The sequence below is a fragment of the Mesoplodon mirus genome (genome assembly GCF_964341445.2).
Source record: "Mesoplodon mirus genome assembly, chromosome: 7".
Taxonomy (NCBI): domain Eukaryota; kingdom Metazoa; phylum Chordata; class Mammalia; order Artiodactyla; family Ziphiidae; genus Mesoplodon; species Mesoplodon mirus.
In genome coordinates this window covers 121,518,475-121,535,684 of record NC_138983.1, presented here as the reverse complement: position 1 = coordinate 121,535,684, position 17,210 = coordinate 121,518,475, and positions in this window count along the sequence as shown.

Genomic DNA, 17,210 nt, shown 5'->3' with positions numbered 1-17,210 from the left:
AATTATTTGACCTTCCTTAGGGCATTGGGTTTTTACAGAAGTTCCTCCTTGGATTTACATTTCTCTCTTCTTTACTTTTTAAATTGGGACTTGGGTTCCTGCTGACTCTTGGGCTCCATTAAATCAGAATTTCCTTCCTCTTGGGGTTTTTCAGTTTTGTTAGTTCCTGAAGTCCTAGGAGGCCCACCTCTGTGGAGGCTCCCATGAAGCTTCTAGGCTGAAAGGAGAGAGCTCATGCTTCAGATATGGGTTTCAAGTCCAAGGTCTGCAACTTCCAGCTGTGTGATTTTGGGTAAGTTCCTTAATGTCTCTAGGCCTGTTTCTTTATCTATAAAATGATGATGATAGCAGTATCAACTTGACCACTTACCTCAAAGATTTGCTGGGGAGTTAATTGAGGAAATGTGTTTGTGATGCTCTTGACACAGTACCTGACCCATAGTAATTTTTCAACAAAATTTAACTACTTTTATAGTCAGCTCCTCTTTTAGTTTTTCTGGAAACATCTGTCATCTCCCTCTGAGATGCTAATTTCCTCCAAAGGATGCTATGTGGCCCTAATAATGTGCAGCCCTGCTAAACATATTTCATTCATTCAGTAAACATGTATTGAACTCTAACTGTATGCCAAGTGCTGAAATAGATTCTGCTGATAAAAAGAAAAATAAGCACTATCCCTGCCCTTATAAGCATTTAATGACATTAAATAAGAAAGTCATAAAAGCAGCCTTGCAGGATAGAGCAGACTACAGCACAAGTGGGCAGAAGGAAGCCTGAAGGTTGGGCTTTCCCTGACCACCTGTAAGGCAAAGACAAGACTTAGAAGTAGCCATGGGTCCTCTGAGGAGTTTTCTACAGCAGGTCACCACAGACATGAGAGAGGGCTGTGGGTAGACGCTCAACATTGGGAGATACAATTTGACCTCGGGGAGTCCTTAGTCCCAACAGAACATAGGTGCAGCCAGTGTACCAGGGGAGGCAGGGAAACATGGGCTCTGGCCAAATCCAGAGAGATTAGGTCATAAATTACTCAAGCGCAAGCTTGGCTTACAACACCAGTAGGACAAAGATCAGCCATGAGGGAAAGGACGTGGCTCTGGAGACCAAAGGAACTGGAGGACTCTGAAACTTCCCTCCACCATGGGGTTGCATAAAGCCCTCTCCTTCCTTCTTCAATCTTATGGGATAAAAAGGAGCAGTACAAGAGACTGAGCATCTTTTGTTCAGGAGACATGCACTTTCCTAAAAGAACTATTGCACTATTGGTTGAACTCAAGCTCTAAACCAGATTGGACCTTTGGTTACTTTTTCCCACCCTTCCCCACTCCTTCTGGGAAAGAAGACCAGATTAGTTACACATAACAGAGCTCATTTCCCCTCACGTGTGAGTTGTAATGTGATTAAATTTTGTGACCCATTTTCCTTGATGTATATTCTCCATACCTAGCACAGTGCCGAGCACCAAAGTGACATTTGATGAATACAGCAAGTGTGCATGGTAAAAAAGAAAAGTCCTATCTGCTGCTCTGGATTCCACTTCTGAAAGACATAATCAAGCCAATATGCATGTTTTAAGAGAATACAGCCCTGGATTCTTGGCCATTCATTTCCCATTCTTGATGCCTAAACCACACCCAGACCCTCCCTGCTCTGGAGGTGGGGATAAAGGCAATGGGTCTATCTGGACCTGGTGTGAGCATCCACCCTGGGCCTGAGAACATAGTCTGTTTTAAATCATTTCTCACTGATGGACAGCTCTATGTCCCCCACAGGTCCCCACCTTGGCCGCACACACACAAACACAAAGCCTTACACCCAGATAAACACACAGCTGAGTGGAGATGCCAAGTGGGTGTGGGAGTTTTCAGAGTGGAAGGATCTTGGCTGGTTCCATGATGAAGAGGAGGTGGCAATGGGATGAGAAAGAGTAGCATGTGTAGGCCTCACCTCATCCTGGGGAGATGCTATGCTGACATGTGTAGCCAGAATGGATTGTCCCCTTGGGAGGGGCAGAGGCAGATGGGAAAATATTGACCCCAACCAGAGAAAGATTTTATTTCTCATGCATCTCATGATTAAAATTTTTCTTGGGATGTGATATAGTCTGTGTCTCCTGCCTGGGCAGGTGGGAACTTGGCTTGGGGGAGTGTGCTGGGGTGTGTGGATGATGTCATGGGAGGAGGAGGGGGAGCGCTGTGATATCACAGACATGTGGGAACTTCCTGGGCGAGAAGTTTGGAGGAGGACGAAAGCGCTCAGGAGCCTATTTCTGGCTTTAATAACAGCCCTGGTGACAACCAACTACATGAGACGGGTGCAGGCAGGCAGGTCTGTCAGGGAACAGTGGCACCTTCTGCCTGGAACAAGGGTTTTCTATGAGGTGTTCTAGCCTTTAATGTAAGGGTGGAGCGGGGAATGTGGGATGCATTTTTTTGTCGTGAGAAAGCACAGATGCCCGAGAAAGAATGGAAAGTGGTGGAAAATTGATGTCACAACAGGGCTTCAAAGGAGTCCCTGAAACACAGTGAGGAGGCTGTGTGAGTCAAGTGTAGGGGTAAGAGCAAAAGCCCTGCCACCTCCTAGCTTGTGAGATTCACTTAACCTCTCTGCACCTCAGTTGCCTCTTCAGTAAAATGGGAATAATTATAGCACCTTCCTCACAGGATTGTCAAGATTAAATAAGTTAATACATACTTGTAAAGAGCTCATGATGATGCTTTGCATGTAGTATGTGCTCAAGAAAGGTAAACAATTATTGTAATAGAAAGAACGCTGGAGTAGGAAATGGAAGACTGAGTTTTAATGCTGACCCAGCCCGTGACCAAGTGAGTGTCTCTTTGAGCTTCAGTTTCTTCATTTGCAACAAGAAGGTGAGGGACTAGATAATCTCAACCTTCTCTTCCTGCTCTAACATTCTAAGACCTTGACTCTAAGACCAGGTAGACCTGATACTGACACAAGTCTTCTTTGCTCCAAATTCTCTTGGGCATGTCAGTGCCTACAATTCCACCATTTAGGATATAAGCCTTAGAGTAAAGCATGTTTTAACCCTCTGCTCCTTTCTTCAGATAAAATAGTTGCTGGGGGTGATTGGGGGGTATTAAATCAGTAATACATGGGAATGAATTAATTCTTCCAAAAATAAATGGTCCCTGGGTAACATCAGGTCACATAGTGTGCCTCTGAAAGAATGGAAATGGAGGAATCTTGAGTGTAAATTTCTAGTACACGATTTTGTCTAGGTTAGGCCCTGTCCTGTAAGAAAATAGGAAGACAAGAGCCATTGCAGTATGAAGAATCGAGGTTAAATACAAGTAGAATTTCAACTAATAGCATATGAAGGGAACCAAAACCTTGAATGCGAACCTGAGGGAGGTTGGGACCAGGCAATGGTCTTGAGGGTCTGTCAATGGCTCTGAGCCAGGCAGGGGGTCCCAGGTCATCTGGTGTCTTCTGGGAGTGCATGTCTGTGTGTCCCTGGTAGAGACTGTCCTTCCTGGGCATCCTGGAAGTTCTGTGGCTTCTGGAGTGAAAGCGCAGTTTGGCCTTCCACACAAATCCCAGTTAAGAGATACATTACTTAATGATTCAGTGATGTGCTCCCTGCTGGACACTACAAATTGGTCAGAGGATGTTTGAAATGATCCACAGTCATCAGGCAGAAATTGGAGTGACTCAGATGACAGCATTCTTGTCATGCAAGCCAGAGGCTGAGTACTCAGCAACTGGTCCAGAGAGAGAGGAGAGGGGAGTGGGCAAGGGAGGGCAAGAGAGAAGAAGAATGTGGGCATTCCAAAGGGTTAGTGTCTGGATGACCCTGCTCCACGACGCCAGCCCAAGAAAAGAAACCAGTGGTGGAAGTGGAGCCTGGGGTCACTGTTCAGATGTCAGGGATAGAAAGAAGTCAAGGGAAGTGAGATTCTCTTAAGTATTCTCGGTTTCCTATGGATGAAAGAAATCCAGGGTAGCAAAGCGTTTCCCATGCCCACCTGCTGCCCTCCCACAGTATGTGCAGGCCCCCATCCAACTGATGAGGACCTGTCCCACACCAAGGACTCCGAAAAGAGGGTAATGAGGGAGAAGCATTCATATAACCATTCATTCATATATCCAGATAATCATTCATTTGTTCCACATTTATTGAGATTCTACTGTATGCCAGATGCTGTGTCAGGTGCTTAGGACCAGAGAGAAATTAGACACTGTCCCTGCAGGGGATATGGCAATGAGAGCCAAGTGTCACAATACAGCAGTGTAATGTGGTTTAACAGAAGGAGGCAGTGAGCGTTGGAAAGCACAGAAGTGGAGCATCTAAGTTGGACTTGGGGCTTGGGAGACACCGGACTGATCAGAATCTTGAAGGTGAGTAGGAGTAACCATGTGGGCAAGGAAGTTGTGAGAGAGCCCTTTGGGCACAGAGAACAGAAATGAAAAGGGGTGGGATGCAGAAGATCACGGTGTAGATGGGGAACTGGACATGTAGGGTGCAAGTGGCATGTTGGGAAGTGGAAGCTGGAAAGATCTTGAAGGGCTGTGTGTGCAACATCAGGGGAGGAGGAGGGTTTGGGCAGGAGATGGAGAAGGTTCAGCTGCAGTGCGGGGAATGGACGGGAGGGGCAGTTCCCTTCAAGGACTGTTATGGAGGAGCTAAACCAGGGAGGTGGGAACAGAAAGACTGGAATGGAGTCATGAGATAAGTGGGAAAGGAGCCATCAACAAGACCTGGACTCCCAGGAAATGTGGATTGAGGGTCAGGGAGAAGGGAAGAGTAGGAAGGGGCGAGGGAGCAGGGAGGAGACACAAGGAAGTGAGTAGAGGTTTATGGAGAGGACATCATCCTCCTATGATGGGAAACAGTGTCCATCAATTCTCAGAATCACTGGGTCATAGTCTGGGTTGGAAGAGACCCTTGAGGTGACCTACTCTAACCTCCCATCTAGTATAGGCATCTCCTCCGGATCCCCTCCTGGCTCAGTCATCCAGCTTCTGCCTTCATTCAAGCATTCAACATAGAACTATTGTGCACTTACCACATGCCTGGCACTATGCCAGGCCTTGGGGATGTGGTGGTGTCAGAAGGCTGGTGGGGAAGAATGGAGAGTAGCTAGAGAAGAATAAAAGAATGAAGACATTTAGAAAATGAGGCCAATCCATGAAGGCGTAAAGAATCAGGGTTACGGACCACCTTTACAGACATTACCCGATAGTGGGGCCAGGGAGGCTGGGGTTTCTTAGCCATCCCCCCAACCCCCACTCAGTCATTGGACTCCAGCCGCCCTGGAAGGAAATGTGACCTTGGTGAGGCCATGCACAAAGGGCTGACGGCTGAAGGCTGTCTTCTGGCAGCACCCCCAGCAGCTGGGAAATAAATCCTTTGTTACCAATGGAAGATCTGTGTGATCTTGCATCCCCATGTCTACCACAGAGAGTGTGTCTGTGTGCATCCTGAGGGTGTGGATGTGTGTCTATCAGCATGTGTGTATATCTCTGTGTGTGCACCTCAGTATGTATTAGTGCATCTGTATCTATTATAGCCCTCTCTTGGATTTGGGATTGTGAGAGCTCTACAGGCGGCCGAGAGTTAAACCTTGCCCTCTGCCACCTTATCATCCACACTGCTTTATTGCCACCCCCCAACTTCTTCCTATGCCCTGCCCAGTTTGGGACAATTAGTGAAAAGGTGTAGAATGTGGGATTTGGAGTAGGGGGTGTCTGTGGACCCTCTACCAAGAATCCATTTCTATTCTCACTTACTGAGAGTGGGTGAGAGGGGACAATCCCGTAAGGTTCCCTTGTGCAAATTAGAAAAAGGCAGACCTCATGTGAATGCACAGCCAGGCAAACAAATCAGACACTCAGCTCCCACTGGACCTCTCTACTGGGCACTCTCAAAGGTTGTTTTATCTGGATTATATTTCCTGACCCACAAAATTTAGAATAGGGTCATGTCTTCCGAGGAAATCTCTTTGATCTCCAAGACCTGACCCTCCTATCACACTGTGGTCAGAAATTAGGATAACAGTACCTGCCATGAGGCCAGCCTCCTGGGGCAGACTCCTGCCGGAAGGCTTCTGGAAGTCTTGACTTCCCAAATTCAGAGCAGAGGAGGACCTAACGATAGCCTTGGAGAGAGTTGATGCAGGTAAGGAATGGAGCATCTCCTGGAGTTTAGCTCCCACATCTGTCTCCCTCATCAAGGAATGAAGCACGTCCAATGACCAAATGGATGTAGGAAGAAAAATCAGCAGGGATGAGAGTCCATGACCCAACTGTACATAGATGAGAAAACCAGGTCGCTGGATGATCTGGACCTTCTGATATTAGATCCAGGGTGGATTCTATCATTGGTTCATCCAAACTTTGTAACATGATGCTTCACCAAATACTTTCTCAAAGAGCCTGTGACTCACTGTCATAGGAATAAAAACCCTCTCTTTCAAAGATTTATGTCATTATTTTACACATGTAATTATTGGCTATGGCAGACTAACCCTACTGGGAACAGCAAAGGGCAGAGTGGCAGGAGGCTTAGTGTCCTTGAATTCTTGAGTGCTGGAGCTGTAGGAAACTTGAGATCATCTCATCCAGTGCCCACAGCTCACAGCCCGGGGCAGAATTCTGCCCATCACCTTGTTTGATTCAATCCACAAAATGAACATTGACAATACGTTTATACAGGGCATGCCCTCTCCTGCTTATCTCCTGCTGCCAGGTTACTGCATTCTACCACTGGCTGAAGCTCATGGAGTACAGTGATTTGCCCAAGATCACACAGCTGCTCAGAACAGGATCAGAACCAAGCCCCCAGGCTGCTATGGCAGAGCAGGGCTTTCTTAGCCCTGGGTGTCTCTGGTTCTCTTTTGATCTACATGGACAGGAGATATGAAGAAACACGATGAACTTACTTGTTTCCTTCATGAGGTAACAGCTTGCACGAGGGCCCCATGTCCCCTTATGCATGCACGTGCACACACACACGCACATGCATGCATGCACACATGTGCACATGAGCTTAGACTCCTAGACTACTAAGAGCATCTCGGTCTTTTTATTCTTTTTTTATCATTTTGGATTCTACCTAACTCAATGCTTGGCATGTTGGTGTATCTCAATCAATGCTTGTTGAATGAAAGAATGATGAATATTAATGGATGCTTATATTCCCAAGATCAGTGAGGTCTTTACCATAACCTTGATTCAGAGTCCCAGTTAGACTATTTCAAATGGGGGAGGAGAGAGAGAAGAAAAGGAAACATTACATTTGTCAGTACTATGCCAGGCACTTGAATGTATATCATCTCAGTTAATCTCATTTTAAAATGAAAAATCCCAAGTGACGTCACCCCACAAAGGAGCGACCCCCACTCTCTCTGGTGCCCAAACAGAAGGGCTGTAAGTACAGCCAGCTTACACTTCTGCATCAGTGTCTGCTTCTGCTTATCCCCAGAAGATCTGAAAAAGAAAATAACGTCAGAACTTCTGAAGACCAAACTCAGTATCCTAAGTTTGCAGCCTTCCCCCTTTGTGAGTCAGAGAATCAGGAGAATATTAAGAGGAGTGAGAGCAGGAAGCTAAAAATATCTTCAAAGCTTATGTAAATTCGATGCACGGAGAGGCCTGGCCTTTGGGCTCCAGCTGCTCCCGGGAACTGACTTAGACGCCCTTGACATGGAGATCCAGACATTCTCAGAACCTGCCCACCATTTAAAACCTTTAAAATATCTTCCCAATTGTGTTCCATGTTCTTTAACTTTGTCACCCTTGGGAGTGGAGCTGCAATATGCTAATGAGGCCATTGATAAGCCCCAGACACCCCTCTCCCCCACCCCACCCCCACCTCTGGCCTCTGGGGAAAACAGTGCAAGGTCAGAGACATCCATCCAACAGGAGCCTTTGCGAGGGGCTGTACCCCTAACCATTAGCATGTTAATAGGGAGGGAATCAAAAGATCACTCAATCAACACCCAATGAAGGAATCATTTCAATCAATAGCACAGCTCATAAAAGTCCCCATGCCACTGATACCACATAACAACAATTCTTAATTGAGAATTAAACAAACTTTTATGTGATGCAATTCCAAACTTCAGCCTTTAAAATAATGCCAAGTTCAGAAACACATTTGTCTTCATGATTCAATCTGGCAGCTTGTACACATTTAATGGGTATTTTTCCCTCACAGCTGACACTTTCCCTTCCTGGTTCACATAGGAAAATGAGATGGGTGTCACCTCCCCAAAGGCCACAGTGCTAAGTTAAGTGACTCTGCGTAGGAAGGGGGTTCTAACTGAGCAAATGTTAACCTGAGGTGACCTAAGCTGGGCTGGGACCTGGTTTCCTGTTTGGTAACCAACACCTACTAAGTGTAATTCAGCTCTTAGGTACTCAGGATGCTGGCTGCCAAATGGGAGACAAGTAGCTTTTAAGGCACTGATGACAGTCTTCCTGACATTAGAGGCATGGCCATGAACCAGGCGGCCAGTTTCTCTCAGAAAGAGCAGCTCAATATCAACTGTGCTAAATCCAAGTCATATTCAGCAGAGGCTATTCAACATCCAGGTGGACGTGAATGAGTATCTCCATTCAACAGGGCAATGCATTTCGTTACTTACAGAGTCCTTCTCTAGCCATCTCATCCTGGCAGTCCTGGGCAAACCAGGTCCTGGCCAGAACTAAGTCTGTTCAGCAGGAATATTAAAGTAAAAGCAGGCAACAAGGTCCTACTGTATAGCACAGGGAACTATATTCAATATCCTGGGATAAACCATAATGGACAAAATATTAAAAAAGAATGTCTATACGTGTATAACTGAGTCACTTTGCTGTAGAGCAGAGATTGGCACACCATTGTAAATCAACTGTACTTCAATTAAAAAATAAATAAAATTAAAGTAAAAGCAGGAACTCAAAACACCCAAGTCAACAGCATCTCATTCTTCCGTTAGATGGTTAGAACGCTTGAAATTTCTGTTGAAAACCTGGTCAAGCTTATGAACAAATCCAAAGTGGTTTCTTTAGAACAATGTTGGTTCTGCCTGTGAACATTGTAGGAGCCTTCTGCTACATTTCAGAGCTGACTTGACCTTCCCAGAGAACACGGTGGTTTGACACCCTAATGCTCACAGCTAAACATCCCCTTTGCCTCCTCTCCATTTGGGAGTTCAGGTGTGTGGGGCTCTTCTTCACTGACCTCTGCAAACATTTGCAGCTGCAATGCTCACTTCCATCTCTCTACAAAATATGCGGCTGACACACTGGAAAAAGTTGTCCAAGGGCCATATCAGCCCCTGCTCATGCATTCAGACATCGCAAATTGAATGCCAACTGGCTGAATTTAGCCACAGATGTATGTGCAGGGTCTCCTCCACCCCATCTCTCTGTCTCTCTCTCTCTCTCTCTCTCTCACACACACACACACACTTTGACTTTCTAGGTCACCAAAATCCCCACCAAGTCTTGTTGCCACACACATTTGGTTTCACTCATTTACCTTATCTCTCTGGACACCAAAAAAGTCTGAGTGTGTAAAAGCCTGCCAGAGTCCACACATTTTAACCCATATTATAAATCTTTTCACCCAGAAACATATATGCTGGAGGCAACAGGTGGTTCCTTCAGGATACACACTAGGATTACAGCCAGTAAACAAATTAGTAGCAACCTCAGGCAACCCAATTTTTTCTTCTAGCTCAAAAGGTATGGGTGGAGTTGGAGATGGGAGGATTCTAGGGTTAGTTACAACTCTTACCTTTCTGTGCCCTTTTCTGGCAAGGTAAACTGCCCCTGGATGCTTGATTCAGTACAACATTGTCTCCTTGGGCTGCCATAACAGAATGCCACACACAGGGTGGATTAAACAATAGGAATCTATTTCTCATGGTTCTGGAGGCCGCAAGTTCAAGCAAGATTGAATTGCCAGGGCTGTTTTCTAACGAGGCTCCCCTTGCTGGCTTGCAGACCACCACCTTCTCGCTGTGTCCTCACAGGGACTTTTCTCTGGGTGGAGAGAGTGAGCGAATGCAGGTGCCTCTTCCTCATGTTAGGAGGACGGTCCTGTCAGATTCGGATTTTCCTTATGATCTTATTTAAGTTTATTTATCTCTTTCAAGGCACTATCTCCAAATGCAGTCACAGTGGTGATTTGGGCTTCAACATAGGAGTTTGGGAGAGGGGAGACACACTTGAGTCCATAAAAAGTACTAACTGGAAAGCCCATGTGAAATTGTTGCTATTGTACCAACATCAAGGATGGTAAATATGTTAATATTAATTATATCGATTAATTGTATTTATGCCCATGAATATATGAATATTGATTGTTTATCTTAATGTTTAGTATAGGATTCAATTCTATTAATTACTCTGATCCCAACTCTATGGCAGCCATTGCTGTTCAATAATGATACCTTTTCCTTTTGGGCCAAGGTGAGACCTCAGAAACCTCAACATGGTGTTGAGTCAGCTATAACCAACCAATTGAATTTGGTACAGGAGATGTGACATATTGACACTTGTACTCTGTAACCAGGCCTCCTCCACCTTGGGGGAGGATCTAGAAACCAGATGAAAATCCAGGAGGGGCTGACACACATCTGTGTTGTCGAGCTGTAGCTTCCCTACTGGTCAGAACACGTGGCTTACAGGGGCTTTTGACTGACAAAGTCACCCTGGAAATTCCCTTTCCTAGATTCTATATAAAGCGATTCATCCTCTCACAGCTCTTCCTTTTTTTCCTGCAGAGTCATAAGACCCAAGCCACAGCTAATGCTTGGCATCATCAACCTTGTTTCCTGAGCTGGGGAGGGGCTGTTGTCTCAGAAATTGCTTCTTCTCAGCCTCCACTTAAACACAGTCTGAAAATGCTTTTTCTCTACTTTTCCTGGAATTTTATTCTTATCCACTAATCTGTGCCACTCTCCATGGACTACTGTCCCTGGAGCTAAATAAACTTCCCCTTCTCTGTCAGTTGCTTGGCCTTTCTGTAGAAGAGGCAAAAGAGTGGATTTGCAAGGAGTGAATAATACCACATTGAATAGAAATGTCTTCACAAAAATAGGATCTAACATTATGAGCTTAGTTTCAACCAGAGAACAATATGAAGAATGATATTTGGTCTTTTACAAGGTGGGTTTTGAAAATGTTCTTCATATTATTATTCCTTGAGTTTCTCCTTGAATTAAATACTAGGGAAGCAGACTGTCCTTCCTGATAAATGGAGTAATCTGCTTTCTTAGCGCTTAATTCAAGGAGGAACTCAAGTAATAATAATAAACCCATCATGTTTTCCTCCTTTCCTTGGCTGCCAGTAAACTCACAGCTATGTTTTGTAGTCAGTGGTTGTTATAATTATTAGCTAGAGGTTTCTGATAAATTATTTTCTCCTTTCATTACTGGACTCTCTTACCCATCCTTAAAGTGTATGTATCTCCTACATTAGCTGTTTCTTCTCTTAGGAAGTGAATGGGGTACATTCATTAAATAATACATCAGTGGTTCAGTCAGGGACATATCACCAGCAGACTGGGCTTAAACCCCAATTCAACCCCCCAATCATTTATTGATCCATATTATCAGCTGGTCCCCAAGTGCTCTATAAATGTTCTCCAAGAAGACATGTTGAATCTTTTGAAATGATGAAAGGGTTTAAAACTGAGCAAAGGCTTGTCAATAGTTGTCACACTCTATTTCAGCACAATAACAAATCTCAAGTCCCCAAACTTGCATAACTTAAAACTTGAGAACACCCATGATCTCAACTTCCTCTTCAGTTTCAACCAGGCCCACATTCCAATCATGTCTTGAACATCTCTTTTTGAATATTCCAGAGGCAGCACACACCTAACAGGCACAACTGAATTCTCTCCTTCTACCCTACCCTCCTGCAGATTTATTTCCTTCGCCGTATTCTTGGTTTCAGTCAGTGTTATGACTGTTTGCTGAGTTTCCCAAGCTAGAAGCCTTGATGATTTTGCTTCTCACACTCAGTCAGTCTCCAAATGCTGCAGAATAAGTTTCTGAACCTGACCCCTTCCCTGAAACCCCACTGTCACTGTCTTAGAATAGGGCTTGGCTTTTCTCTCCCCTGAATTATTGCAACAACTTCCTAAGCATTCTTTCTGCTATCTAGTCCTTTCCTTTACTCTCATACTGCCATCAGTGTCATCTTCCTGATCGCTTTCTAGTTAAGGACCTTTGCTGGCCTCTCAATCACTATAAAATAAACACCAAATTCCATAAGGTAGTGGACACGGTTCATTGCAATCTAGCTCCAACCTTCTGCAGCCTCACCTCTCACTTTGCATTAGCACTCCTATGGTCCAATCCTACTAAATTCCTCATCCTTTTTAAAACAAGCTAAGCCCTTGCACGACTCTGTAATTTTGCACTTGTTATTTCTTCTGCCAAGAATGCTGTTTACATAGTCTACCTTTCTACCTGGAAATTAACTTTTACTTTTCATGAATTAGCTCAATTATCAACAATACTCTAGCCACCTATCCTACAATCAAATCTTTCTTGACCTTTCTACCTTCCCTTAGCTGCTTTTTAAAAAGTCTTCCCTAGAAATTACCCAGACATGTTTAAATTATTTGTTAACAGCTTTCTCTTTGGCTATCACTCTGAGCTAATTTAGGTCAAGAACCATATTTTTCATAGCCCTAGTACCAAGTACAGTAAATTGCACAATGTTGATGTTCATTAAATACTAATAAAGTAAGCACTGAAATATGGAAGTGTAGTAGGTGACAAACATGAGATGATAAAGGATCTCCACCGAACTATTTTACTAGTGCAGGACCCTTTACTTAATGGCTGTGGACTCTTAGAGGTATAGAGTAATAAAGAGAAAAGCTAAGGCTGTTCTAGTTGATGTTATCTTAGCAACTTTGTGACCTCCTGATGTTTTCTACATTTTACCATTTCCTTTCAGTAGTTCTCCTCTGCCTTCACCATAGCAATCTTATCTTACAATAAGCATCATTCTTAGAAGACTCAGGAGGGATAACCCAATCATGCAATTTTTGCACCCAATTTGGAGTAGACATCACTAGTTTTATCCTGTGATAGAGAATCCTTGTGGGCTTTTTGTATCTGGTGATAAACCCCACCTGCCCACAAGCACTGAAATTGTTATAGATGATGTGGCAGACTGTATTTTCCAAAGGTGGCTGCAGGAGTACCTCCATCTCATTTGCTCTTCTATAACGTGACCTGGCCTTATTCCTTTCAAGACCGCCCCTCTCTCTTTCCCCTGAACCTGAGTAGTCCTGTGATTGCTTTGCTCAATAAATAGGAAGCAGCCTTAAGGAGCTTTTGAGAAAAAGGACAAGACTGGGAAAAAGATAACCCTTGTTATAGAGTGGTAGAAAGTTTAGCAACATTGTTTTTTTGCAATGCAATCATTTTTGCAATGACATGGAAAACAAAAATAAACCTAATGAACCAGTGGGTGTGGTCAATGAGATTTCCAAGCAAAATGCCAAAGTGCCAACTGAGTTATTTTAGCCATATAAAAGTAGCCATGCAGTGTTAAAGAAAATTTAAGGGAAACAAAAAGTATCCAGGACTTGTTGGATTTGAAAATAAAATTAGTTATCATTTCCATTCTCTTACAGCAGAAAATCCTCAAAAACAAGAATGACTTCAAGGTGAAGATCAAATCCAGGGTGCTAAAATGAATACATCTCACGGTAAATATGAAGCCAAAGCTGTGACCAGAAAACTCTTTCCTAGGACCTTAGATAGATCAAAACTGATATGTCACAGACTTTCAAATAGATAAATGGACTCCTAAGTATCTTAAGGGCATTCCTTGAAGATCTTCTCTGTTCAACAAATCTAAGTCTCTTAAGGATGTTGTCTATTAGCAACCTCAGAGACATCCCAAGGTAAAAAAAAAAGGGGCTCATCTCAAAGAGATTTGTGGATGTGGAGTTTAACTGATGAAATATGTTTTGTTAATATACAAGAAACCCACAGAATTTTAAAAGAATTGTAGCATCTTAAATTGAAAGAGATGGTACAAACTGAACAGAAGCCTTTGAATCTCTAAAATTTTTTGGGCACCAAGCAATCTGAGAGCCTACTTTGTTGAAAACATGGAAGACTTTGTATAGAAATGAAGAATAACTCATGGGATGGAACTAAGGGCCCAGAAGGCAAAGCCAGTTGTCCTGGAGGATGATCCTAGGGAGTAGGACTGAGTCCTAACTCAGGAACTGATAATGTGTACTTGGCTGGATTTTTTAAACTGACTATTGTGTGCCTTTCATTTTTCCTCTTTTTGAATGGGAGGACTGTAATAATTATTCTATGCTTGTCTCATCTGGGTGTGGTTGGAGAGGATGAATAACTTGTGCCTTTAGTTCACAGATTTTTAGAACAAGAATAACTATACTCAAAGAATTGCACCAGAGAAGCCCCACTGTCACCTGGACATAATTTAGCTCACAAGGTCTTCTTAGATTTTGAACTGATGCCTCAATGGGATGAAACTTTGAAAGTCTTGGGGGAAGAGACGACTGAATGCTTGTGAAAGTGGATGTGAATTTTGTGGCCAGAGACAGACTATGGCAGATTTTATTTTCCAAAGATGACACAAAAGTATCCCATACCTTACATACACTTCTATCATGTAACCTTGCTAATGCTCTATTAAGAGATGGAGCCTAATTCCCTTTCTTTGGATCTAGGTGGGCTTGTGACTGTTTTAGCCAATAGGGTAAAATAGAAATAATGATGTGTGTCTTCCAAGAGTGGATCATTAAACTAATACAATTTTGACCTTGTTCTCTGGGACACAAGGTTAGAAGTCCAACTACCTGAGGCCACTGTGAGAAAGCCCAGGCCACAGGGAGAGACCTTATATAGGTGTTCCGGTTGACAGCCCCAGTGAGGTTACAGATGACAGCCAATATCAATGGCTAAATATGTGAGTGAAGATGTCTCCAGATGATTCCAACCCCCAGCCATTGGGTCACATCCAGCCATTGAGACTTCCAAGCCCATGTGTCGACATCGTGAAAGGGAGATAAGCCAAATACACAGTGCTCTGTATGAATTCCTGACTCATATAATCCATAAATACAGTTTTAAAATTTAAGCCATTTAGCTTTCAAGTAATATGTTACACAACAATAGAAACTGGAACATATGGACATGGGCACTTACAAAATTTTATCACTTATGTTGTTGCTTAAGTACGCCCCTTTGCCAGCATCAATAGAACAGAAAAATTGAAAAATTATATAAATCCTATCCACAAACTAAAAGAAGGGAGAAGATAAAATTCTGTAAAATAATGAGAACGTGGATTGTTATTTCTGGATATATATGTATTTATTAGATAATGAAAATTAGAAGACAGTAAGTTATCCAGAGAATTAAGAAGAGTGAAATATTAACCTACACAGAGTTGACTCCTGAATGCTGGCACCTTAGGAGGTATAATTTTCCTTTATGCCTTCAATAGTTTTCCCCAAATTAAAAACTGTCAAAAAGACTTCCACTTCTGGCAAAGATGGAGTAAGAAACACCAGAATTAGCAAAATTAATTCTAGACTAGTTAATTCTACAGCTCTGGTGCTGCCTAATAAATCTTAAAAACAAGACTAAAAAGGATCAAAGTATTTCCAAGTAACTGACCTTCATCCCAGAAAAAAGATCAAGTATATTTATAAGAATACATAAATAAATATTCAGCACTCAACAAGGTACAATTCAAAATATCTGGCATCCAACCAAAAACTAAAAGACATTACAAGACGTAGGAAAATATGACCCATAATGAGAAAAAAGATCAGTCAATTGAAACCAACCCAGAACAGACACAGATGTTAGGCTAGCAGAAAAGGCATTAAAACAGTTCTTATAACTTACTTCCATATGTTCAGAAAGTTAAGTAGAGACATGGGAGATATTAAAAAGACTCAAATGAAACTTCTACAGTTGAAAACTATGATGTCTGAGATAAAAATTATACTGGCTAGAATTAACAGTATATTAGAAATTGCAGAAGAAAAGAATAGTAAACATAAAGACATCAAAATAGACAGTACCCCAAATGAAACACATAGAGAAAAAATAATTTTGTAAAATGAACTGTGAAACAATATCCACTGTGCATTTAACTGCAGTTCCTGCAGGAGGAAGATGGAAAAAAAATATTTGGAAAAATGAGAGCCAATTTTTTTCCAAATTTGATAAAAACTAATACAAGTGGTTCAATAAACCCCAACCACAACAAACATGAAGAAATGTAAATCAAGGCACAGTGTGCTCAAATTGCTTAAAATCAGGGCTAAGAGAAAATCTTAAAAGGACCCTGGAGGTGAGGGGTTGAGAGATATCTTACATACAAAGAAACAAAGGCAAGGATGATAGAATATTTCTCATCAGAATCAATAAAAGTGAGAAGAGAGTGAAGTAACATATTTAAAATAGTGAAAGAAAATAACCACCACCAGAATTCTATACCCAGGGAAACTATCTTTCGAAAACAAAGTTAAAAATAAGACTTTTTCAGAAGTACAAAGCTAGGAGAATGTATCATCAGCAGATTCATACCACAAGAAATGTTAAAGAAAGTCTTTCAGGCAAATGGAAGAATAATACGAGATGGAAATCTTGATCTCTAAAAAAAAAGAAGAGCACTGGAAATGGTAACTGAATAGGTAAAAGTTAAATATAAAAAAAATTCTTTCTGATTATTTAAATTTGTTTGGGAGACAATTGACTGTTTAAATCAAAGTCATAACAATGTTTTAAAATTTATAATGTGGCCCACGGATACACCAGAAATACAGCTACACGTGGAACAACTCCTACAGAACACCTACTGAACGCTGGCAGAAGACCCCAGACCTCCCAAAAGGCAAGAAACTCCCCACATACCTGGGTAGGGCAAAGCGGAGAGATCCGCACACAGAGGATCGGTGCCGAGCGGCACTCACCAGCCCGAGAGGCTTGTCTGCTCGCCCGCCGGGGCGCGCAGCGCTGGAAGCTGAGGCTCGGGCTTCGGTCAGAGCGCAGGGAGAGGACTGGGGCAGGTGGCGAGAACTCAGCCTGAAGGGGGCTAATGTGCCACAGCTAGCCGGGAGGGAGTCCGGGAAAACTCTGGAGCTGCCGAAGAGGCAAGAGACTTTTTCTTCCCTCTTGGTTTCCTGGTGCGCGAGGAGAGGGGATTAAGAGCGCTGCTTAAAGGGGCTCCA